Below are 24,787 nucleotides of genomic sequence, written 5' to 3'. Positions count from 1 at the left end.
CGGAATGAATCAAAGCTGAAGTCATCCAATCGTGTAGCACAAGTGGACATTTGTAGGATTATAAACTCCCCAAAATGTACAAACATTATAATGACAGACAGCACTGGGGACTCTTTAACAGTGCTGTCTATAATATCACTTTTCTTCTAGAAACTGGGGTAAAGATTTGTCAAGGATTTGCACCACTGCAAAGTCACAAACAGTGATGCAAACTGGTGCAAAGTCTTTACAAAATGTATCCTTTCCAGTGCTACTTGTTGCCAAAAATAATGCAAATAGCACGTCATGCTGCTTTGTGTTATGAGGGAGTTCCATGGGTAGTACATAGGTGTTTCAAGGCAACCACCCATTGGTTTTGAAGCAAAGCGCTATCTGCTAACAAAAGTAGACAAGACTTTGCAGGTGTTAAAAAGATTTAATGTTTTCATTTTTCCAAATTTTTCTAGATTACATGTGTGCTGTACTGTACAGCACACATCCAATGTGACACAACTTTTAAAGTTACTCTCAGCATACATTTTCTAACTCTTCCAGTACAAAACCTATGCTAAAATTAACACACACCCTCGCACTGTGGTGCATGGGTGTGTGCCTGGTGCTGTGTTGCATGACATATTTGTAAATCTGCCCCTATGTTATTAAGCTAGTGCCCATAGCGGTGTGTAATCAAATATGCTGTAACGGGTCGGTCAAGTAATCTGTTTCCACAACAGCCTTCCTAGGGGTGGGTTGATTCAATTTAGTTTGAAAATTATACATGAATCTGTATACAGTGTTAAGAATTTGTGGTAGGCCACCGGACTCCTTGAACCTTTGTTTTTAGGAGTAAGCGTCAACATTAAGATGTGCTCAATAATCTATGAGTTGTAGTAAGCTAATAGACTTTATGGCACATGTCCTGCATTATACTCCCTTCCCACCCTCAGCCATGCCCTTCTCACCAGACCACATCCTAACCACACATCTACATTTCTCATGATAGAAAAGGAGTACATAACTGCATTTGGTGGTGATGGGTTCAAGATTAGGGTCAGGTAACTGTACATATGGCAGGCCACAGAAGATGAAAATAATGCCTGCAAAAGGAGAAATAAAATCTGCCTGGAGGTGTGATGAGTGACCTCAACAAGAAGAAATGGTTTATGGTTTGTTGTTTCCAGTCACGTTCTATGCATACCTGGATGTCACAGGCACTTTGACTATCTGTAGATCAGTCTTTGCTCACAGAATTATCAAGGTCCTGTGAATTGTGCGCAGCCGCGGAAGCTCTAATCTAAGTCTGACACCGCTGGGGTTTTCAAACCCACTGAACATTAACAAATAAGAACCAGAAGGTGCATGAAGGGCTACCTGCACATCTGCAAAAAGTCAGACAACCTCTATAAGTAATCTGGAGTTCTGCCAACCACAGTCCATGCAGGTAACAGCGGTTGGGCGGTGGGGCTGCGTGCAGGGTATTTCAAGGGACGATGCAGAGGGACAATTATTTATTTATTTAAATTTCCCTCTGCATTGTCCCTCGAAATCCCCCAGCACATGGCCCCACTGCTGTTACCTGCACAGATCGCAGCAGAGTTCCGCTATGACTGTGATTGAACGTAATACAGCTATTATGAGTTAATCCACATGGAATCAGGAGCATCTGTTGTAAACAGCTCTAGGGACTGTGTAAAATACACAATGAAGTTGACTAAAGCGGTATTCATGATTTGCAGTGCTTCACGATTCACTGGATTGTTTTATTGATAAAATATTTTAAATGTGTAATTGAAATTGGGCCATACTTTCAAGTGGCTTGCTTTGTGTACATCCTGGTTATGAGTATGCTTCTGATGATTATGATTTTTGTTTTCACAGAAAAAAGCTCTATTGCCACTTATAAATATCAAAAGTAACATGATTGCATGGTGCATGAGTAACACTGTTCATCACAGAATAATGACTGACTCGCTAGGGAAGTGAATAGAGAGATCTCACAGTTCTGAAAAAGGTCATTGACCCCAAGCGGCGTATCAAGATTGGCTGAAACATGTTGACATACATGGGAGCAACGGTAGGTTGATAATGCCTGGAGACAGTTTTAAATCCTGTCTGTGGAACCCGGGAATAAAAGATCATAAATGATGGGGCATCCCCAAGGCAGTTTAACCATTGAGGATCATATACCTTTCTTGAATGTAGACCTTCAAATATGCTTTTCAAGCTCCACCACTGTTGATGTTGACACAGGGAGTGATGAAGCATGTCAAGAAGGGATTCCACTAGAGGGTAGATAAGAATCTTTTTGTCAATCTTTATGTGTGAGATACTGGAAACTGGGAGACCGATTGATGATTAGCCACCTCTCACCTTCCTACGTGTTGTATTAGCCCCAAGCCAGTGCCACTGGCGCTTGAAATCCCCTTGCCAGTCAACACTGGCCCTCAGTATCCACCAGACCCTCCCCTTTGCCAATGTTAAAAGCTCGGCTGACCAATTTGTCTCTCTACTAGATTTTATAGTCCTCTGCTGACCCTGAGAGATTGTAAGACCTTTCTTCCAGTGCTCAGTTAAATTCCACCAGCCTTAGCTTAGGAACCCATATGCGAATACTGATTATACACCTGTCTCTTTGAGAGCTTTCCCAGTCCCCTGTGTCAGCATAGTAACTTTCAAGCTGGCCGTCAAACCTTCAGGCACCTTCCTTTTGTTAGTACTCAAAGTCTTCACCCCAGTCTTCACACCACCTTCACCACTGTTCCAATCCAATGCCAACTCTTCCGACCCTCGGACCTGTCAGCTGACTCTCAGAACCTATTTTTTTCAACCATTCTTATCGGCTTCTTAAAGCAACTTGACTAGCCCTTGATCACCTTTGCTGATCTTGGCATTCAGGCCCAGGGGGGGGGGGGCTCCTTCGCTAAGACGGACGAACATCGCCCCACTGTCTTTCAGCTCGGCAAAAAAAAGGAAAAATAAATTGGCAATAACGCAATGTTATTATGATTTTATTTTTCTGTGCTGGGGCAGTTTTATGGGGTGGGGCTGGGCTGTGCAGGGGGAGAAGTGGTGCCAACCTCCTAAGTGCGCATGAATGTTTGGCCGGCCCTCTGGGGCCGGCCAAACATTCATGTGCACTTTGCATATTCTCCACTCAGGCTGCATTACAGCCTGGGTGGAGAACATGCCCAGGCTCCCATTCCCCATCTGAGCGTCGAACCACAGCACTCAAACCAATCACAATGCTGCATTGCAGGTGTGTGATTGGGTTAGGGTAGCCTATCCTGCTTCCTGCTCCCTGTTCCAACAGAAGCCAGGAAGAGGACGGAAGAGAGGCGGTGACTGGCCAGCCAGCCAGCCGGCCTGCAGGTAAGTGAGTTTTAAAATTTATTTTTGTCTATCCCCTACCCTCCTTCCCCTCCCTGCTACTGATTCACGGGAGCAGCTGCAACTGTTCAGACATCCCTCCAACACACTATCAGCCTTCATATTGACCTGCCAGACCCCTAGTACTCACATTTGTGAGCTTTCACTCCCCATCTCCTATGGTTCTAGCCTCAAGTCTGTTCAGCCCTTTTCTAGGCCTTCCTCACCTCTGATCCCATTTGTTGCCCCTCCATGATCACAGAACCCATATTATGCTCCTCAAAGCCACACGATTGTCTAGAAAATATATTGTTTCGCTGTCTGATTCTTTTCTATTGGCCCTAAGAGTCCCTCTGTCAACCCTAGACCATTTTTGCATAATCTATGCTGTCCAAAGCTTTCTTCTTCAATACAACCCCACCATCCATCTTCACATTCCACTGACAGCCACAAGTTCCGCAGAACACACTTCCATTCTTTCCACTCTGAGCCTCTTTGCTGACCTTTGATACGCTTCTGCTTTATATGCAACTGCACTACCCTTCAACTTGCGCTTAGAGCTTCGCAGAACATTTGTTGTGTTGCAGCTACCAAACCTGGCCTTGATTCTCATTGCAAACTGAACTGTAATTACACCCTTTTGTTACTCAGAGACTCCCTGATTGCCATCTGGCCCATTTATCTAGAACTTTCCTGAACCTATCTTCTACTCGTCAGAGTCTTCTTCTGATCCTGAACACCTCTTTGCTGATTGTTAAAGACATTTCATCCCCTTTGTAAATCACCAACCATTTTGCTGACTTTAGCTATCTGATATTTTCAGACCATTTCTGGCATCTTTCAAAGACCCCCAACCCTTTCCACCCATCCACCCTTAGGCCCCCTCTGCCAAGTTTTCAGTCCTCTGCCTCCCTGATCCACCCTCAGACCACTATACCAGCATCAGGCAGCATCTTCTGTGACTCACAACTCAAGAGTGTGGGAGGCTTTTCTTCTCTTTGCGTGTTGTTAGCTTCCAGTCCGTACTTTCCATCAGTGCTTTAGATGGGCTGAAAAGGGTGGGTGAGTCTCTAGGAGTTGACATCATAAGAAACATGACTACGAACCATTTACAAGACAGATATCCTATTATGCATTGCCTAGAATCGCACAGATCTCTTATTGGTCCTTCAATGCCTCCTGGTCTTGGTCTTCTTCTTGGTTTTGTTCCAAGACCTCATTTTCAGCATTGATCTGGTCTTCATCCTGGCCCTTGTCTCACTAGCTCGTTTCACACTTGTACTGGTTTCTTGAATCCGGTACTACTGGTTCAAGTCCTTCCCGGCCCAGGTCAACCTAGCACTGCTCCATCCTGGCCCTTCCTTGCATTGGTTCTTCCTGGTCCCCTTTGTCCTGAGCCTACTGATTCTCCCAAATCTGTTCTTGAGGGCTTCTGGTTCCTGCTCAATCTGACCCTTCTTATCCTGAGCCTTCCGGGACTGACACTCCAAGTTCTCCCAGAGTAGATCATCCTAATCCTGGTTCCTGTCCTCTTGGTCCACCTAATACTGTGGCCACTGTTCCCAGTCCTCATTATTGTGTTCTCTTGGGCAGGGACATCTTGGTTCAGGTCCTCTGCCTTTGGTCCTCATGCTCTTCATTATCCTGGTCCTGTAACTCTAAGGGACTGGTCCTCCTACTCCACTTTGTAGTCCAGGTCCTGGTCTCTTTGAATCTGGTTTCTTGGGTCCTGGGTTGTGGTCCTGATCTTGATTATCCTAATCTTTCTAGTCTACCTAATCCTACTCGCTAGGCTTCCGGTACTTAATGTCCCTCATCTACCTGCTTCTGATCACCCTAGTCCTCCTGGTTCTCCTCTGTCTAGTCATAATTGTCTTGACCATGGTACCCCATGCTATGCTCCTTGTCATCCTGGTTCTGACCTAACTCTTTAGCTCAATCCTGATCATCCTTGTTCTGGTCATTTTGTTCCTTCTCATGGCTAACCTGGGCCTCGTCACCTAGCTTTGTCCTTCTGGCTCTCACCTTGGTCCTGATTCCCTTGAAATGGTCCTCCTTTTCTCCTCCCCTGATTGTTCCTAACACAGAAGTCAAGGCCTTGATCCTTCTGGGCATCGGTGCCTTGATCTACTTTGTCCCTGTTCTTGTAATCTCACAGTCATCCTTTCAGCTATGGCTGCCTAAGACTCTGCTCCTGGTCCTCCAGGTCCTGTTATCCTCACTCTGGTTTAGTCTACCTAGTCCTGATCTTCCTACTCCTAGTACTCACTGTAGGAGAGTGGGATCTGCTTCACATGGGTACCCCCACTTTTTGCTGGTGTTTCACTGTTTTTCGACCTTAGTCTGGCTGTGGCCCTGCTAATCAGGACCACAGCCTAGCTGCTTCCTCTCTAAAACGGTTTCCATGTACATTAGGTACATATCTAATTGGATTCTGGAGTGCCTTATAAGCCCCTAGTATATGGTATACCATGTACCTAGGGCATAGGTACCTCAGAGGTCTACCAGGGGCTGCAGCATATATTATATATATTATGCCACCCCTGGGAAGCACTCCAAAATGACACCACAAGTATGCTACTGCAGCCTGGGTAATGTTGTGCTTGCACCCCTTACTGTGGTATAGGCTACCTATATCACTGCCTTATACAGACACATATAAACCTATAAGCCACTCCTATAGCAGGCCTTGACAATCCTGAAGGCAGAGTGCTTGGTTTTATGTGAGAGGGTGCCCAAGCATGAGCTGAGCCCCTCTGCAGCTTTCGGAAATACCTCCTTATGGCTGTTCTGTGATACAGCCATACCATATACTCTTAAGTGCATTATGTCAAACGCTTTGGAATAACTACCCCCCCCCCGCCAGTCCTGGCGGCGGGGGTAGCATTCCACCCTTCTAGAGGGAGAGACATGTTCACACTGGCTAAACCCGGTAGGACTTTCCTGAGCCCTGGCATCACAAAATGGATGCCTCTGCCACAGACACGGGTCTGGCCTCCTGCTGCTGACCGAAACTCTGGCAGGGGAGGCCTGGACAATAGGTTTCCTGTCGAGGGGAAGTGTCCCCCCCTCCCCAGACAGGCTGATGTGTATTGGGGCTGGGCAGGAGCACTCTCTGGTGCTTTGAAGTCCTTTACTGGGGGCACACTTGGTGTCCATGTGCATACTCCAGTTCAAACCGGTTGCAGGGGCTACCTGCCCCTGCTCTGGCGCGAAACTGGACAAAGGAAATGGGTGTAACCACCCCTCTTTCCTGGCCCATCCATAGGTGGGGCCTTAGAGTTAGTCCATCCCCTAAACTCACTATAAGTATAGGAATCCAGTCTGTGGGACTTTAAATTACCCTGAACGAAACTCTGCAACATACATCCTGGACCTTCGACGTTCTTTCCTGACTAGAAGACTCAAGAAATCTCCCTTGGGGTCAAGGAGTGACTCCCCTGCTTGGCAGGCACCAAAGAAGCAACTGACTGGTCTGCAATTCTGAAGCTCCCGCCAGACACCGAAGTCTCTGCATCCCCAGAGGTGGATTTCCAGACTTTCCCGAGGCTACCCTGAGTCCACAGCAAAGCTGAGGCCCGTGGCTATTGTGGGTGACGTGGAACCGTGACCCCTGGACACCGTGAACTTTTGCAGCAACACTATCTTCCTGGTCCTCCTCGAAATTGTGCTTTGGGCTCCGAGTAGCCCCAGCCTTGAGCACCTCCTGCACCGAAGATTGTTGGCCTCCACTCCACGAGTGACCCGTGGGCCAGCTTCAAGTGCGATCGCTCGAGGCTCCTTCGTGATCACTAGCCCGTTGGCTAGCAGGTTCCCACAAAGGCGACTCCTTTTCTGATTGGGCTTACCTGGTTGCTCCAGACGTGCCCCGACTTACCTTCGCTGGGTGAGTCCCTCAGACCTTGCTGGTCTGCTCCACAGTCTTTTCTCTGAATTCCAGTGACTTGCCGTTGCCAAGGCTTGTTGGGTCCATTTTGGTCGCCGACACCGCAGCACTCGACAGACTTTGTTGGACAGCTCGAATCCAGCTCGTGGAATTCGTCTATGCCTCCTGGACCTCGTGGCTGAAGAGTCAAGACACCCATCAACTCACCTGAAGCACCCGACATCTGTGGGCATTAGTCCAGCCTGCCCTAGGTCACTGGCTAGTGACCCAGACTCCGTCCCCTCTGCTTTCAGGTTCCTTACATCCTAGATCCAGGCTTGGATCTCTTCGGACACTTCTCCTCTTCACAGCAGCAGCAGTTCTTTGCAGGCTTCCATTGAAATCGACGACGCGACCCGACACCAAAAGACACCTATGCACCTGGCTTCCCTGGGTGAGGTAACTCGAGTACTCCGGTGCTCTCATGGGTGCTAGCCCTAGAACTTCTTAAGTCCAAAAGGGTTTGGTCCAGACTCGATTAGAAGTGTCCCTAATCTTTAAATTTCCAACCGTGACATTGCCCATAGAAGATAATAGGAACCCGCGGTTTCGTTTTCACACAGCATACAGCTCCCGTGGGTCCCCTGTGTCACTACCTTGGGTGGTTCCTTGGGGTCCCAGCAATTCTAGAGGCAATAGGCCTAGTGCCTATAACAGTCGTGGTTCTTATACCACTTTTTTGGTATATGGTTTGGTACGCCCCTAGGACCCGAACGTGTATTTGTGCTTTTACTGATGCTTGATCACTTGTAACTTAAGTACTTCGAACTCCAGTCTCATAAAGAGACTAGAGAGGTGTGTGTTAACCTAAATACATATATTTTAAATATATACCTGGTGTGGTTGTCCTTTCATTTGATCATTCAAGAGATTATAGACTGGTAAAACAAGCTGCTTTACATACCTTCAATACTTAGTCTGAAGGCTGCTCTCCATAGCTACCACTAGGATAGCTTTCACATAAGGTTGTCTTTAACCATTCACCATAAGGGGTTGTTTGGACTGATACAACGTGCCACTAGAACTAGTGGACAGCATATATCAGGCCACCTTCTCACACTCACAGTCCTTGAACTTCATCCTCTTGCACCTAGTCCTCCTTATTGACGTATTGTAAAGCCTAGCTCTCTCGGCCCTGGTCCTTCCACCCCACCTTTTTCTGGCCCTTCCTGATCCTGTTGAACTTGGTCCCCCTTATCCTGTTCATTCAGGTCTTCCTCAGCCTGTTCATATAATTTCTGGGATCCTGGATTCTGGTCCTGCTGGTCTCCTTGGTCCAACTAGTGTCTCTTGTCTTAATCATCTTCAGCCTGGCCCTCTAATTCCTTTTCCCCATGGTATGGATTCCCTGCCGCCCCTTAGCCCTGTTCCTTGTCCTCTTGGTCCTTCTAGTAGAGCACCTATTAGTTCTGGCCCTCTTGGCCCTGAATATCTTAGTTTGGGCCCTACTAAGTCTGGTCATTTTAGTCAAGACCCTCTGGGCCATCGAGGTCCATTCCCTTAGTCTTCCTGGCTGTGGATTTCCTGGTCCTCCTGATTTTTCATCAACCTGGTCCTGCTACATAAGGGCTTGATCTTTCTGCTTCACTTGGTATTCTGAGCCTTAGTCGTGGTCACTCTGCCACTTGTAACTCTGTTATGAGTCTTCTTTGTCATGATCGATCTAGTCCTCCTTGATGTAGTCCTAGTCTTCCTGTATCCCTGGTGCAGTCCCCATTCCTTGCGTGTTTATTCTGGTTCCCTCATTTTCCTGGCCAAGGCCCTCATTTTCCTGCCCTTCTTAGTTCTCCTTGATCTGGTCCTGCTCCTCTGGCCATCCTGTTCCTTGTTCTCATGATTCTACGCCAATTGGTCATGGTCTTCCTTGTTCTGGTCCTCCTGGGCCTGACCATCCTGCCACCTTCTTGTTCTTGTCCTCTTGTGCTGGTTATCTTAAACCTTGTCTTATGGCAATCCTGGTCCTTTATGATCACTACAGTTTTGGTCCCTTCTGGTCCTGCTTCTATCTGGTCCATAGGGCCCAGGTGATCTTGTCCTGGCCCTCCTTATCTTGCATCTTTCAGTCCAGATCCCAATGTTCCCCATGGTCTCTTAAAGTAATGTTACTCTTGATGTGGGATGTTCTGGTCCTGCTTTCTCTTTTCCTTGTCTCTTGGTCAATCGAGGGCCTTCTGGTCATCAGGTATTCTGGACACTGGTCCTCCTGTTTGAAAGTCTTCTGTTACTGGCCCTTTTCACCCTCCGCACCCTAGTTGTGGTCTCCTAGTGCTTTTGGTCCTGCTCCACTCATATACCTAGTCACCTTGGTTTATCTAGTATTACTCCTCCTGCTCCTGGTCCTCCTGCTCCAAGAAGTCCTGTTCTTCTTAGTTCTGGTACTCCTTTGCCTGGTCCTCCTTGATTTATACTTTTGGTTGTAGTATGTATATATATGTATGTATGTATGTGTGTGTATATATATATATATATATTTATATATATCCACCAAAGGCTCGCAAAACTTCCTCGCAAGCACGAGCCACACTAATCCAATTTGGTTATCTGAAATTTATTACAGGGCAAACAAGACACGTTTCGAGCATATATATATTTATTTATTGTATTTCCATAGTGCAAAAATAGCCAAAAGGTAACTAGACACTGTATATGTTCAAAGTCTAGCTAAAAGTCAGTGAGTAATAGGAGTGTAAACAGAGTTGAGGAAGGTGAATACATTGTGCTGAGCATTCTTCAAAGAGGTGAGCCTTCAACTCTTTACTAAGTCGGAGCTGCTTTGTAGCGGTCTTGATGGGAATAGGGATGTTGTTCCAGATCCCGAGTGCATAGATGGAAAAGGCCTGTTGTCTTGTTTTTACGTTTTTTAACACTTCTTTGTCTGCAGTTTGATGCTGTCCTGGCTGCAGGTGTGCTGCGAATCACAGAGATGGTGAACTTGACTGCCATATGGTGGCAGTGATGGCTTTGTAAATGAAGCAGCTAGTTTCAAAGATGGTGAGGGATGGGAAGGGGGCAATAGAGTGCCATCAAGGATAGGGTGATGTGTTCATATTATTTCAGGCCCTGTATGCGACATGCTGGGCCTATGTGATGCCTCTAAGAAAAAGCTGGTACCAGGTAGTCCTTGATTTTTGTTAATGTTTTCTTTGAAGGAGAATTTGGTGTCCTGGCTGAATCCAAGTGATTTGGCATTAGGTGAGAGTTGGGGTCCGAAAATGTCAAGGTTCATGTTATTGAGCTAGATTTGTACTGTAATGTACTTGTTGTTCTTGGCAAATATGAATTCTTTCTTGGTTGGGTTGAGGTTCAGATAGGCGCATAACATCCCATTCTGGATGATGTGGAAGCAGTGCTTGAGGTGTTGGATGATTATAGCAGCGGAGACTTCCAAGTAGAGTTGTGTATTATCAGCATAGTGGTGAATCTTGATTCTGTTATCTAAAGGTTAACGGTGGCAGGGGACAATATGAAAACATATGGGACTCCAAATGTGAAAGTGATCTTTTGTGGATAGCCTTAGTTTCCCTATCCCCTCTAGTCACCTTACCCTATCCCTAGTTCTACCGGTCCTCTGGGCACCATGGTTTGCTTGTTCCGCCTTGTTTTTGGTCCTCTGACCCTGGTCCCCTCCGCCCTTATCCTCCTAATAGTGGTTTTTATGGGTCGTGTCCTTCTTATCCTGGTCCCCTGGGTGCTGGAACCATGGCCATGGTGCTTCTACTTCCTGTGATACTCTGGTCTATGTAGCCCTTGTCATCCTGGTTAAGGGTCCTACTGAGTCTGGCCCTCTTAGACCTTCTAACCCTGAGCCATCTGAGCCTGTACTTCCTAGTCCTTACTATTCCTCCTGGTTCTGCTGATCTAGGACCTCTTGATCAGGGTTGCCCTGTTCCTTCTCGGTTATGGTCTTCTCTGTACGGGTCCTTCTGCTTCTGGTCCCCTTGTCTTCCTTGATTTAATCTCTGTGGTCCTGGTCCTCCAATTCCTAGTCCTGCTTTCCCTTGTTCACCTAGCACTGGTCCTATTGGGTCTGCTACTTCTTGACTTAGTCCTCATCGTTCCTCTTGTCAGTGCTCTCATACATGCCTATCCATCTTCGTCTTGCTGGCTCAGGACATCGTGTTCCTCCTACCCATGGCCCTTCTGTGTTTTCTGGCTGGTGTCCTCCGAGTCCTGATCCCTCATTCCACATACTCATTGGGCTCGTGGTCATTCCCACCCAAGTGCTGGTATTCCTAATGCAGCTTCTCCATGTCCTGTTCCTCCTCGTCTGTTTACTCATAGTCCCCTCTGGCCTTGGTTACCCTGGTACTTGTGGATTAGGTCTGGTCCTTATTTCTTAGGAAAGGTGGAACCCTATATGAAGTCCAGAATGTCTCCTGCCCTCAAACATCATTCAAAAGGATGATTATGAACATTAAAAAAAAATTTTTACAAAAAATTGTGCATTCTCACAAGTGAAGAAAACATTTATATAAAATGCATTAATACCTACTCATACACTTACTTTCAAATACTTCACACACTTTTATGCACCCCAGTTACAATATGGCCACCACAAAGCCACAGCTAAAAGTCCCTTTGTTGTCCATGTCCACCTAAATAAAGTGCTCCTTCACACTATTTATCCTTGCACCGGTCAAGGAGTGCATTATCTCTGCTATTCAGCCAGCAGCCAGATAACTAGTGAAGGTTCATATATTCATCCAGCCTCTAGCTAAATAGCAGAGATATTGTTCTATTTTGCCCCAGCTCGATAAGCACAGATTATATACGATGTGGCCGGCAGCCAAATACATAGCCACTTTCATTTCAGCTGTGTGAGCCTCTTTCTGAAAATGTAAAAAATAATCTATATTGTTGGTATGATGCAGGCATGAATTATCAGACAATGTGTTATAAAATTCAACATTGTTCTGTACGGAGGGAGGGGGGCAAAATATGTGCTGCCCAGTGCCACAAAAATCCTTAAAATGACAATAAGTATTAAGCAAACATCTGAGTTATATATTCAGTTCTAAACAATTAATTTGCCAATTTGGACACTTAAGTTGCTGAACACATCACAAGCAGCAAACCTGCACTATGCCGATAGCAGTGCAGCAGAACGCAGACACGCGAGATCAAAAACAGCCTTTTCCGAAAGTCAGACAGGAAGCGGCTTGGCAAGCTGCCCACTGCTGAGAACCCCACCCTTCCACGTTCTGTTTACCTCTTCGGCTTTCCTGAGCTATTGTTTCGAATTTGCGACCATGCCCTCACTGATGACTGTGTTGTATAACAAACGTAGCAGATTGGATGCGCATTCGATGCAGGGGTGACGTGCAAAGGGGCTTTGGCAGTAAACGCTGTTGAGATAATTCTTCCACAAGAACATGTGGTGGGTGTGCACTAAAGACAATGGTAGCTTTGGTCAATGTGTGTAACTTCCGGTCACTCGGAGGCCGTATACAGCGTCAGTCTCTTTATCAGCGTGCACGGCCCGTGTACTTTGGATAACGGGATTCATGTCTTAAAGCTTGCAGCTTCCTTCCCACACTTTCTCACAACACCATATAATTATCTACACATAGAAACGTTAAAATGGAAGATTTTAAAAGCATAAAAAGGCAGATCCTTGAAATATCTGACTTCACTCCGGTCAGGTTCCTGGAGCAGTGTCAGCTCCACACTTCACATATAGTGTGCTCTTTATCCTCCCTATTTCCGCTCTTCTCGGCTCATTCTTTTACTTCCAACTTCAGACTCCATTCGTTGTCTGTGTATGCAAACCTTTGAAGACTGACTATGTATAGGCTCATTTTGATTTCAGGGGGTGAACCAGGTGAAATGGTGTGAGTCGGAAATGCCACAAAGTTAACTATGAGGTGCATAAATACTGAAACATTTGGACGTCATCGCCAGGGCTGTGATAAAATTGGCAGAGTATTAGGTGAAGCATGTGGAAACACCACATGCATCACTGCAGTGCATACACTAAAACTACTCGTGCAAAAACACAGGAAACCAGACCTTCACGCGAAGCCTCAAGAGGCCACAAAAGAGGAAGGCCTTCAATGTGTGAACCTTCCCTGCCCTGATTCTTCAACCATGGAGAGCTGTCTATCCAACCACGCACCACTGATGGGAGACAGGCAGGCAGAGAAGTAGAGGTCAGCGGATGTTGATTGAGGAGATTTTCAAGGGATGATTTCAAGAACAAAACACCCAGGTCCTCATTTATGAAAAGTGACGCATCGCTGCGTGAAAACAGCGATGCGTCACTTTTCATTGCGCCCTCCTTGCGACATGATGGATGCGTCATATTTACTGTATGACGCATCATGTTGCAAGTAATGACAGATACGTCAGTTTTACTGACGTATCTGTCGGCGCATAAATGACGCATTGCTGGGGTTGTGTCTAAAGCGTGACGCAATTTCAGCAATGCAGGGGAAGGCCTATGGATATAGCACTGCGTCAACTTTACGCCTGCCATGAGGCAGGCGTAAGGTTTTGACGCATTTGCGTCCTAGAAGTGACGCAGGGAAATCTCATAGATTTCACTGCGCCACTTCTACGAGGCTTACATGCGTGGGAATACCCCCCCTGCATACATTATACCTGACGCAGGTATAATGTAGCGCAGGGGTTTACAAAGTGCCACATTTGTTTAGATGCGTCACTTTGTAAATAGGGAGCAACAGGGGGCAGGGTTTACGCCGCCGATGCGTCACAAAAAGTGATGCAACGGCAGCGCAAAACTGACGCAAGGCCTCATAAATAAGGCCCCCAAAGTTTCAACATGTACTGCCCAGGGTTAGTGCAATGACAAATTCCCATGCACACTTGACACCCTCATGAAGTGGCAAAGGACCTTACCAGGCTGGTGTGAGGCAGATTAGAAAAACACAAGCTATAATTGGGCATTGGGGAGTGAAAATGCATTTAGTGTTTTTTTCTATGGCGAAAAGCAGTTTCCTATGGGAAGTAGCATTTAAAGTGCAAAACAATTGACCCCCCCCCCTCCCCTTTTACATTTTCTCCACTTGGAAAGATCTGCACGAAACCCGACATGTCAAAACTTTGGGAGTCATGGAACTTGATTACACAGTTTGGCGCAGATTCATGAAATGGTGCCATAGTTGTAAACAAACCAATAACATGTTTTCCTATGGAAGAAAATCTTAACCATAACTGCACAGTGGTTCTTGCCACATAAATAGAAGACTGAATTCGGATGGTCTCCTGACCATCACCACCCCTTAAAGTTAAACACTCCCCTGGCAGACATGCTCACCCTCCACACCTTACATTAGATTGGCACAGCAATGCAGAGAGCAAAGTGAATGGTCTTTGTTGGACCTGGCCCTTGTTGCAGGGTTATCCCAAAACGCTTTGCTTACTTGCTCATATTTTTTCTGACCTGTTATTGTTGGTTTTAGGACTCTGGGCACTTCACCACTGCTAACTAGTGCTAAAGTGCATATGCTCTCTGTCTAAATTGGATTTGTGATTGGTTTATCCATGATAGGCATATTTGATTTACTAGTAAGTGCACCAGATGTGCCCAGGGCCTGTAAATACTACTAGTGGGCCTGCATCACTGATTGTGTCACCCAAAAGTATCCCTACAAACATGTTTCAGACTTGCCACTGCAGTGTCTGTGTGTGCAGCTTTAAATTGCCATTTCATCCTCGCAAGTGCACCCACTTGCCAGGCCGAAACCTTCCCTTTTATTACATATGTCACCCCTAAGGTAGGCCCAAGGCCACCCCATGGGCAGGGTGCAGTGTATTTAAAAGGTAGAACATCTACTGGTGTGTTTTGCATTTCCTAATAGTGAAATGCTGCTAATTTAGTTTTTCACTATTGCAAGGACTATCTCTCCCATAGGGTAACATGTAATTTCCCATTGGGAGCTGATAGAGATTTTGAGTTTGGGGTCTCTGAACTCAAAATTTAAAAGTACATATTTTGATGAATTTGGTTTTTTAACTGCATGTTGAAAATGCCACTTTTAGAAGGTAGGTGTTTTCTTGTTTAACCATTCTGTGCTTATGCCTGTTTGTGGAATCCATGTCTGGGTTAGGATGAGAGTTGGGCTCTTGTGCATTCACTCTAGACAGTCACACCATGGGACCTGAGGTGTGCCTTGCATATCCTGTTGGGCCATCACCTGGCTGATGGGCCTTCCTGAGCTAGAGTGGTGGGAGGAGTTGTCAATGACACCTAAATAGGCCTGTGCCTGGCCTCACACAAAGCTGTCTCCACCCCCATGGTAGTGTGTCTGGAGCCAGGTCAGGGAAGGCAGGGTCTTGTGCACTACAAAGACTTTCCTTTCAAGTTCGCCTACTTCAAAGGTGGAAAGGGGTATATGTATTGGATCTCTGACTGTGATATCATCTGCATGCCTTTGTCATAGTGTATTGTATAGAACTTTTCATATTTGCCTCTGTCATGGTTCTAATGAGTGGAATGTGATAGCATTGAAATGAATCTTCAATGCTCCTCAACTCTATGGTGCTGGAATGTTGTGGTTTGAATGGAGAAGAATGAGTGGAGTGGAGTGTGAATTAGAATTCTCAGACATGAAACAAGAACTTAGGCTTGATTCCATCTGATCTCGAGCCACGTTTTTCTTTTTACCATTATTGTCTTGCCCTAGAGATCATTGTGTTTTCAGTGTTGTATTATCAATCACTATAGTGCTGAATCTACCAACTTGAATTTGAATGAAAAACTTTAATGAAGCAGTTTGATCAGCAATTGTGGAAAGCATCATTTGAATTCATTATATATATCTTTTTGCCACCACTATTTTGAATGTATACCGAGTATGAAAGTGAATGAATGAATGTAGGCACGTTTGGAGCGAGCATGGGAATTGATTCAACTATTGATCATGTGTAATGAGTAAGGTTTTTGTAGTGTTTTTAAGATAATAAAATATTTTTTATATATTTGTACATCTTGGTTCCTTCAATATATTTATTATCATATATTAAGACAATTGTTTGAGTTGCATTAGGACTTCACATTTAATTGAAAGGAGAAGTCAGGAGCAACTTGGAGAGGAGGCAAGTGTTGATGGCTGAGGTGTTTACTTGGATCCTAATAAATCTGTTGGTTAAACACCTCTACAAATCCTACTTCATTTTACTGACACTTTCAAATCAGAACACTTCTGGACTCAAGACATTCTGCCAGGAAGAAGAGTTGGATGCTGTAGGATGAACTGCCTGTTTCTTGTGCTGGCCTGCTCCTTGCCGCTTCTTTCCTGGGAGTGAAAGGATGGGACTTTGCTTTCTGTATCCTGCTTCCAAGGTTCTCCAAGGGTTTGTGTGTGCTTGACTCCTGTTAAGAAGTCTTAGGGCCATCAAAGACTTCACCTACCAGTGCCTGGACTCGTCTGCCTAGAGTCCTGACTAACCAAGTGGTGCAAAATACAGTTCCTGGGCCTTTGGAAGTAGAATCTAGAGAAAATCTATGCAACGACTCCCAGCGTCTGGTTTTACTGACACATCTCTACAAACTTGGATGCATCGCCACAGCCAGCACAGGAGCATTGTTACTGATCAGCGCATCGACCACGGCTTTCACCACAGGTCGAAGCTTTCTGATACAACGCGTTAGAAGAACCGTTGCAGCATGAGTTTCGAGCACCGGATCCCCGAAATCAGTGACGCACCGCTCCAACTCCGTTGAAGTCCCTGCTTCTTTGCTGTGGAATCGACATAGCGTGTTTTGAATTTTTGACGCACAGTACCCGATTTCTTCACTGATGTTGCCAGCAGTAAGGAACTGAGACCACATGTCCAGAGATCGATGCATCATCTCCCCTACCAGTAGGGAACCGACACTTCACCTCCTCTGTCTAGCTGTAAATAACCAACGCATCACACAGTAAGGAATTGATGCATCACTTCGCCTGGGAGTAAAGAACTGATGCATCGCTTTGTTTTTGTGGTGCCTCACCTGCCCAGCGCATGTTTCGTCTTTGAATATTGACGCATTCCAGGCACTTTGTGCTAAAAGCGATGCATCCATATGAACTACATTTGCTTAATCTTCAAAAAGTGATATCTTTACTTGTGTATGTTGGATTTTTGTAGTTTTGGTCTTGTTCTATTCAGATAAATACTGCCTATTGTTCTAGACTGGTGTGGACTCTGTTCGTGGTGTTTTCACTGTGTTACTGAGTGTGTGCATATACAAATGCTTTACCCATTGCCTCTGAGATAAACCTGACTGTTCATGCTGAGCTACCAAGGGGGTGAGCAAGGTTATCTTAGCTGGGTGACTTCCTTACCCTGACTAGAGAGAGGGTCCCTACTTGGACAGGGTGCGAACAACTGCAGACTAGAGACCCCATTTCTAACAGTCATGCAGAAGAAATTCTCTTCACACTATTTCAGAGGCACACAATCTAATGCATTGTTTCCCCTTTCTTCTTGCAGAGTTTCGCTGACAATTAAAGAGCTGCCAAGCGTCGACCTGTCTGATTCTGTCCCACTGTCCCATATAGGCACGGATGTTGTAGCTTTCCCATTCTTCTCTCATACTGCCCCCCTCACACCAGAAGTCTGCCCATTGTGCTGGAAGGCCGATGCAGTTGCCACATAGCAATGGATGTTCTTTGTTACTTCCTCCTCTCCCCCTCACAAACAGTCTCATTCATTTCCAGAAGCCTCAGAGAGTGCTGGAGCTCTGACACTGCAGGCAAGAGCCCTGTCTGCTCCAGAAAACATGTCCCAGTGATCCCACTCACATATGGTTGATCCTGCTTCATCTCACTCTGCTTTCAAACAGCCTTGCTCACCCGCAAAGGCACAAGCAAAGCAGGAGGACCAACTCTGGGTCGAGAAGAATTCAACTGTCCTGGCACACCAAACAAATAATAAAAACATGTCGGGTAGATGATTTAGTCATTCAGGCCATGACAAAACACATGAATTTGCACTTGTAGAGCTAGGGGTGTGATGGAGCAAGGTTTTGCATAAAAAGAAAATTGCTTGTATGCAATCCTCTCGAATAACCTGTAACACTATAATCAACCTTTCTGCAAGTACAAACGGTGCACCACCTTGTACATATTGTAACTAGGGGACGCTTTTGTATGTGCTTTACTAATGAATAACCAGAGTGTCCTAAAATGGCCGCCAAAACCGCGGGAACTCTTCTGCGCACATGTCTACTACATCTACGTAGTATGACGTTTTCTGTCGCTTGGGGGGAAATCTTTGCAGCTGCGCAATAGCTTCTAATATGGCCGTTTTAAAGTAACAAACTAATGCACATGCCGTGCTGAAACTAACCTATGCAAGTTTTACTAAGCTATTAATGCAAAAGATTTATTAAGTAAATGGGGTTAGAGTAGAAGTAAGTGGTATACAGTGAATTCATTTAATTTTGTATTCTAACATGTTCTTCTCTGACTTTATTAATAGTTCGTATTTGGGCCTTGGAGGGTGACCGCGTCTCTGTTTCCTTGTGGCTTATATGCATGCGTAAACGTCTGCTTGTTCTGAACAAGTGAAGTAAATGGACTGACTGCCAAACCCTAAGCCCATTAAGGACATGGGAAACCCAACTCTTGATCCTACGAGAGGAAGAGGATGCAACATTGTAAAATAGACTTAGCGATCCACATATGAAATGCTTGCGGGAATAAAGCTTGTGGGTATTAAAATTAAGGGGCGGAGAACTAGACAATAGACTAAAGAAAAATATTGGATTTAGTATGGTGTGATGTCCTCACCCCACTGCTTGGCCCAATCAAATTGTGGGTGAACATGGAATTGAAACATTTGGGGGTTGATCATACATTTAAATTGGGATAACAAAGGTAAGTTCTAGATAGTTAGACACACTTGACGCTGAGCTGCTATGCTGAGATGCTGCCCGATTTTGCTGCAATCTGACTGAAGAATCCAACACCAGGGAAAATTTGTGGAACAACCGAGGAGGCACATCTAGGAAGGGGTCCGGACGAGCCCGAGCCAGAGAGTGTAGCACCAGAGAGGGGTGTAACGCTGGCGTTACACTAGAAGAGGTCACCTTTCCCTGTCCTGAACCCGTCCTGAATCCTTGACTCTCTGATGTCGGGGTCCTCACACCAATTTAGGTAAATATAACTGTAGGGTTAATGCTCCGTAATTGCTCTCTGTTCTTTCTCTCCTCAGGTCCTGTCATTGCATGACTTTATTAATGCAAACTGATTATGTGCTAACTGTACTATTTTCCTGGTGGAGACTTCTGATATATCCATGTGTATCCTGAATTGACTCACAACATTATTAATTCAGATACATTTGTTTTAAACTCCTTCTGAGTCTGTGGTTCTTTAAATAAAAAGCATTGTTGTATTTCCTCTCTATTCTGATCTACTACTAGATCTATCGAATTGTTCATTTACTCAGGAGACAGGAATGGTAAGAATACTGGTGTAAAGGTTTCCTAGGGTAAAATAAAATTGATGACCAGTGGATATTTGCCAGCTCATTGCACGTATGAATGTATATGGGCCCAAATGAGTGTTGAGTGTATGAATGTGTAGAGCTGGTAAACTCTGCTGCATCAGGTGCAGCCATATTTCTGCAGACATCCCTTGGCTTTCTTACTACTTCTTCCTCTTATGGTCCATCCATCCCTCTCTCTTCCACTCGCCAAGTTAACAATTGAGAAGAGTGCACATAACTGATAGCATCTCTGCCAGTTGCAAGCCACACAGAGTAAAGCACCCTCTCATGAGCTGCGCATGGAGATGATATTCTGATTTTGTGGCGAGAGGGTCCAGTCACAAAATCTACTAACCTCTTCATGGTGTGACAAAGAGCAAAGCCATGACCTTGTACCCAGAAGCAGACATTTGGATGAGCTTATTGGTTGTTTTCATTTTAGATGCCTGACTTTGCAAACTTGTTGTGTGTATAAATATTGAACTTTGCGCAAGTACAACTGCTCACAGAGCTGGATGAAAAGTCTACTGATATTTTCACCACTTCCTTTATAGAAGTTCCACTATCTAAATACAAACAGAATTTCGTGACAGTACTATGAACTAAGAAGAGCCATTAGCCACCACTGAATTGACAAGAGACTGCAATTACAACCTACTGCTTGTGAGCTAATGGAGCTTTTGTTTGTGAACAGCTACAGTCACTGATATGCGATTCATTGGCAATGTTTACACGTCTTCATATCATGTTTCATTTTATTACGAGACACAACCATAAAATGATATCATATATTCACACTCACTACATAATCAGTTTAAAGGAAAGAGTATTTTACACATATTTTCATGGGAGACCTTCCCGGGAAATACAATTGCCTATTACTGGCCAGTTTGGGAGCCCTCTGCTACCCTCCTCATTGTGCAGAGTTTAATAGTGCATGAGAGTCCACTATAGATCCGGGAAGGCCAGATTTGTGTCCGCTTTTCAGGTCTTCCACAGAAGACACATTGCATACAGTTATTGTAAACATGGAGACGAGATAACCGCCTTTAGTTGTCAAAAACATCTAGCCTTTATCTTTAAATGTTCCAAACCAATGACCTTTCAATATCTTACCCATTCTAGACTAGGATGGTGCACATAGCAACGTTTGCATATGCGTTACACACAGTATATGATCTCACATCACAAATCAAGTTAGGTACTTTCATGGATTAAGTGGAATTATACTGGAAACTAGTTAGACCGAACATTAAATGTTAAACAGGGCTCATAACCGGTAAACCACGTTAGCCAATGAAAATTAACTTTGGAATGATAGCAACTCACTTAATGATATGTGGTATGTCAAATGTGGTAAAGTATGGTTAAGGGTGTTAGAAGTTAGGGGAAAAATACCTTTTAACAGAGCTCCAACAAGTGGTCATTGCAAAACTTTGTACTTAATGTTATAGGCCTGAGGCAATCAGAAAAAATTAAGCTGCCTTTGTGTAAAAAAAATTTTTAAAAAATTTCCACGATAAAGACAAATTGTTCGTAAAAGAGAATTGGGTAAAGTTACAAATGTGCATGTTGCAATTAAGTGCAAATCAGTCTTCAGTACGGCCATAGGATGCGTTACTAGGTGTTCCGAAATTGGGTAGCACAAGCTTGTAGTGTTACAAGTCCTTACTAGGCGCCCGATAAGTTAGTAGCCCAAGCCTGCAGTCTTACACGCTGTTATGAGGTGTCCCAATAGTAAAGAGGTCTTTGCTTTAGATGTAGCAAGAAATGGACTTTTAAGTTTATTGAAAAACAGGTTATGCAAGAGCATTTTTTTCAAACCATTGCAGCAACATCGAGTATCTGTCATCAGGACACTAAAAGGCATCAGACATGGAGAGAAACAGCAATGACAGGGTGAGAAAAAACTGGAAAGCTGCAAATCGAACCTGAACGGAAATGTTCCTACCCACAATCCTTTGGACACGAGCAGAATACATTTCAGACTTACTCTCTGAATAATGGGGGCGCAGAAATCTAGCCCAGAGCAGAGTAAGCAAGAAAGCTTTTTCAAGATAACACAGTTTATTATCCATTTGATCCAGAGATTCTCTGCATCGAACACTTGCTAGTTTTTTTCTCTTTGCCTTGACATTTGGCAACAGACGTTGCTCCAAGGCATTTTAAAAGACATTTTGATTGAGTTTTGTTTATTTCAGGGTAAGAGGGGAGTGAGTTAAGAATGGGTTTTGTCTTTGTCCTCAAAGAGAACAAGTGGCCAGACTTACACTCAATTTGGAGATTTGAATTTGGGCAAAATCCAGATAATGCATTCAATTTACCATAAATATATTTAACCATTGACAGGTATGTTGTTGATTAGTTATTGACTTATGTGGCGTTCACCCAAACAAGACTGAACCATTTGAAACAGGTGGGGAGAACCATCATAGTTCAAACCAGTATAATTAGGCGTGAAGAAGCCAGCGGACTGCGCAAAATGGTAATTTCCATGGTATGGGATATTATTTTGGAAGCCTTCAGGTCACTTGCACCGGCACCAGTCTCTGTAGCACAGTGTCAGTAGGAGCTCCTCCTAACCCAGGCCACCCCCCAGCGAACATAATGTAGCTTTGCATACAGACCTACGATCCAATAATACCTAGCGTACACATTCAAATTCATTATGAGATAGTGGGAGTAGCCACAGTGGCACATCGTCAAGATGGCGGAATAGGGTAGGTCCAGTTAGGGGAAGGGTGGGAGGGGTGGGGTTAGTTTAATTGCTTCATCTCATTTCTTCTCTTCTCAGTTCTTCATGTACTCCTGTAATACTATTAAAGTAGCCCATTTGATACTTTATATGTACAATATCGTCCAACAGAACTGACCAGCATGATTATATAACGTTGTATAAAATTAACGATGCCACAACTTGGACCCCGCAAGGGCTCCTTTAAATGTGATTGTATTGAGAAGTCTGATGCATCTATTATATATGCTTGTTTCATAATGGATGATAAATGTTAAAAACCTAATAAAATATGTTTAAAAAAAAATAGTTCAAACCAGTATATTGCATTCATATCTAGTCCAGTGGCGCTTAACCTGTGGTCGGTGAATGCTTGAGGAGCACGGGGGTCCTACTTAAAGGGTCTGCTACTGTTTGCAAAATGAAAAAGCAGAAGATTAATAACGTATATATACACAAAGAAGCAAAATGTAAAATTACGAGTTCTAAAACATTCTGTGAAGGTGAAGGAGTTTGAAAATGGATGCTAAAAACTAATAAGCTGGTATCCTTAAGTTAAATCGTGGAATCAGTGCAAGTACAGCAACCAGAATGTGGTATGGCTGCTTGGTGTCATTAGCGGAAGCCCTGGTAGTTCTTGACAAAAAACTGAAGCATGCATTTGAAGCAAAAAAGACAACGTGAGTAAGAGACGTGCTAGTGTCTAGCATAGCACTTTAGCTTGCAGAAATTATAATACATTTTGAAAAGCACCAACATTCCCATTGAAATAAAAAAAAAAATTGCATATTATTTGGTTTGTGAATTAAATGTTATCATAACTTGTGTATTTGTTCGATCTATACTTTTTCTGTATTTCTATGTTTTGATGTTCAAATTGTAGACATTTCTTAGGCTGGAGTCCCTGACTTCGAGTAGTGATTCAGCAGGGGTTCCCAGAAGTCAAAAGGTTGAGACTGATGCTCTAGAGCCGTCTATCTTTTGTTGCAAATGCATTAGTTGTATATGTATTGAGTAACTGCGCCCAGAACTCATAGGAGGAGCAGTGTGCCATCTTTGTTTGTCAATGACATTGCATTTATCATTTCATCCCCTTCATACGCCATGGAATGTTCAGCTAAGTCTCTAGTTTCTTGTTTTCCCCCCTCTTCTCACCTCTGAACTGTCTTCTTCCACAATGCTGATGAAGGGGGGAGCTGTGGCCTTCCATCTCTTCATTATAACCCTCTTAGCTATAAATCTGGCAAAATCAATAATTTGTCTTCAGCTTTGTGGGTTTTACTATGTTGCATGTGATTTCCCATTCCATAACAACTGTTAGAGAGTAAGTGGTTCCCTTCCAATAGCTATTTAACTAGGGACAGTCCTCGATGTATGTCGTTACAACGCACACTTTTACAACGCATGCACTTACAACGCATTTTTACAACGCAAAATCCATTACAACGCATTCCATTACGTAGCATGACACTACAACGCATTTTTAAAAACTACCTTTACAACGCATTCCATTACAACGCATACTACCTTTACAACGCATACCATTACAACGCATATTATTAAATTGCATTTAAGGTAAGTATTAGATAGTATAGGGGTAAAAATTACTTTTCTAACTCCAGGGGGTGCAACAGTAGGGTAAGTGTTGGATAGTATAGGGGTAAAAATTACTATTCTAACTCCAGGGGGTGCAACAGTAGGGTAAGTGTTGGATAGTATAGGGGTAAAAACTACTATTCTAACTCCAGGGGGTGCAACAGTAGGGTAAGTGTTGGATAGTATAGGGGTAAAAATTACTATTCTAACTCCAGAGGGTGCAACAGTAGGGTAAGTGTTGGATAGTATAGGGGTAAAAATTGCTATTCTAACTCCAGGGGGTGCAACAGTATGGTAAGTGTTGGATAGTATAGGGGTAAAAATTGCTATTCTAACTCCAGGGGGTGCAACAGTAGGGAAAGTGTTGGATAGTATAGGGGTAAAAATTACTATTCTAACTCCAGGGGGTGCAACAGTAGGGTAAGTGTTGGATAGTATAGGGGTAAAAATTGCTATTCTAGCTCCAGGGGGTGCAACAGTAAGTGTTGGATAGTGTAGTGTAATATTATGCGTTGTAATGGTATGCGTTGTAAAGGTAGTATGCGTTGTAATGGAATGCGTTGTAAAGGTAGTTTTTAAAAATGCGTTGTAGTGTCATGCTATGTAATGGAATCCGTTGTAATGGATTTTGCGTTGTAAAAAATGCGTTGTAAGTTTAGTGCGTTGTAAAAGTTGCGTTGTAAAGGTTGTTCCCCGACAGTCCTATATCATGTGCTCAAAACCAGCCTGTACTTCATGACATTGCAGAC

General features: G+C 44.2%; 1 protein-coding gene across 3 annotated transcripts in view; it reads right to left on the bottom strand.

Moving 5' to 3' along the window:
- Positions 1 to 24,787, bottom strand: part of LOC146834519 (putative oxidoreductase ZK1290.5) — a 690,790-nt gene that overhangs the window by 56,013 nt on the left and 609,990 nt on the right. The window lies entirely within an intron of this gene.

This window comes from Triturus cristatus, chromosome 4_2 (genome assembly GCF_964204655.1).
Source record: "Triturus cristatus chromosome 4_2, aTriCri1.1, whole genome shotgun sequence".
Classification (NCBI taxonomy): Eukaryota; Metazoa; Chordata; class Amphibia; order Caudata; family Salamandridae; genus Triturus; species Triturus cristatus.
The sequence above is the reverse complement of the archived record's forward strand: the minus strand, read 5'-3'. Positions and strand labels throughout refer to the sequence as shown.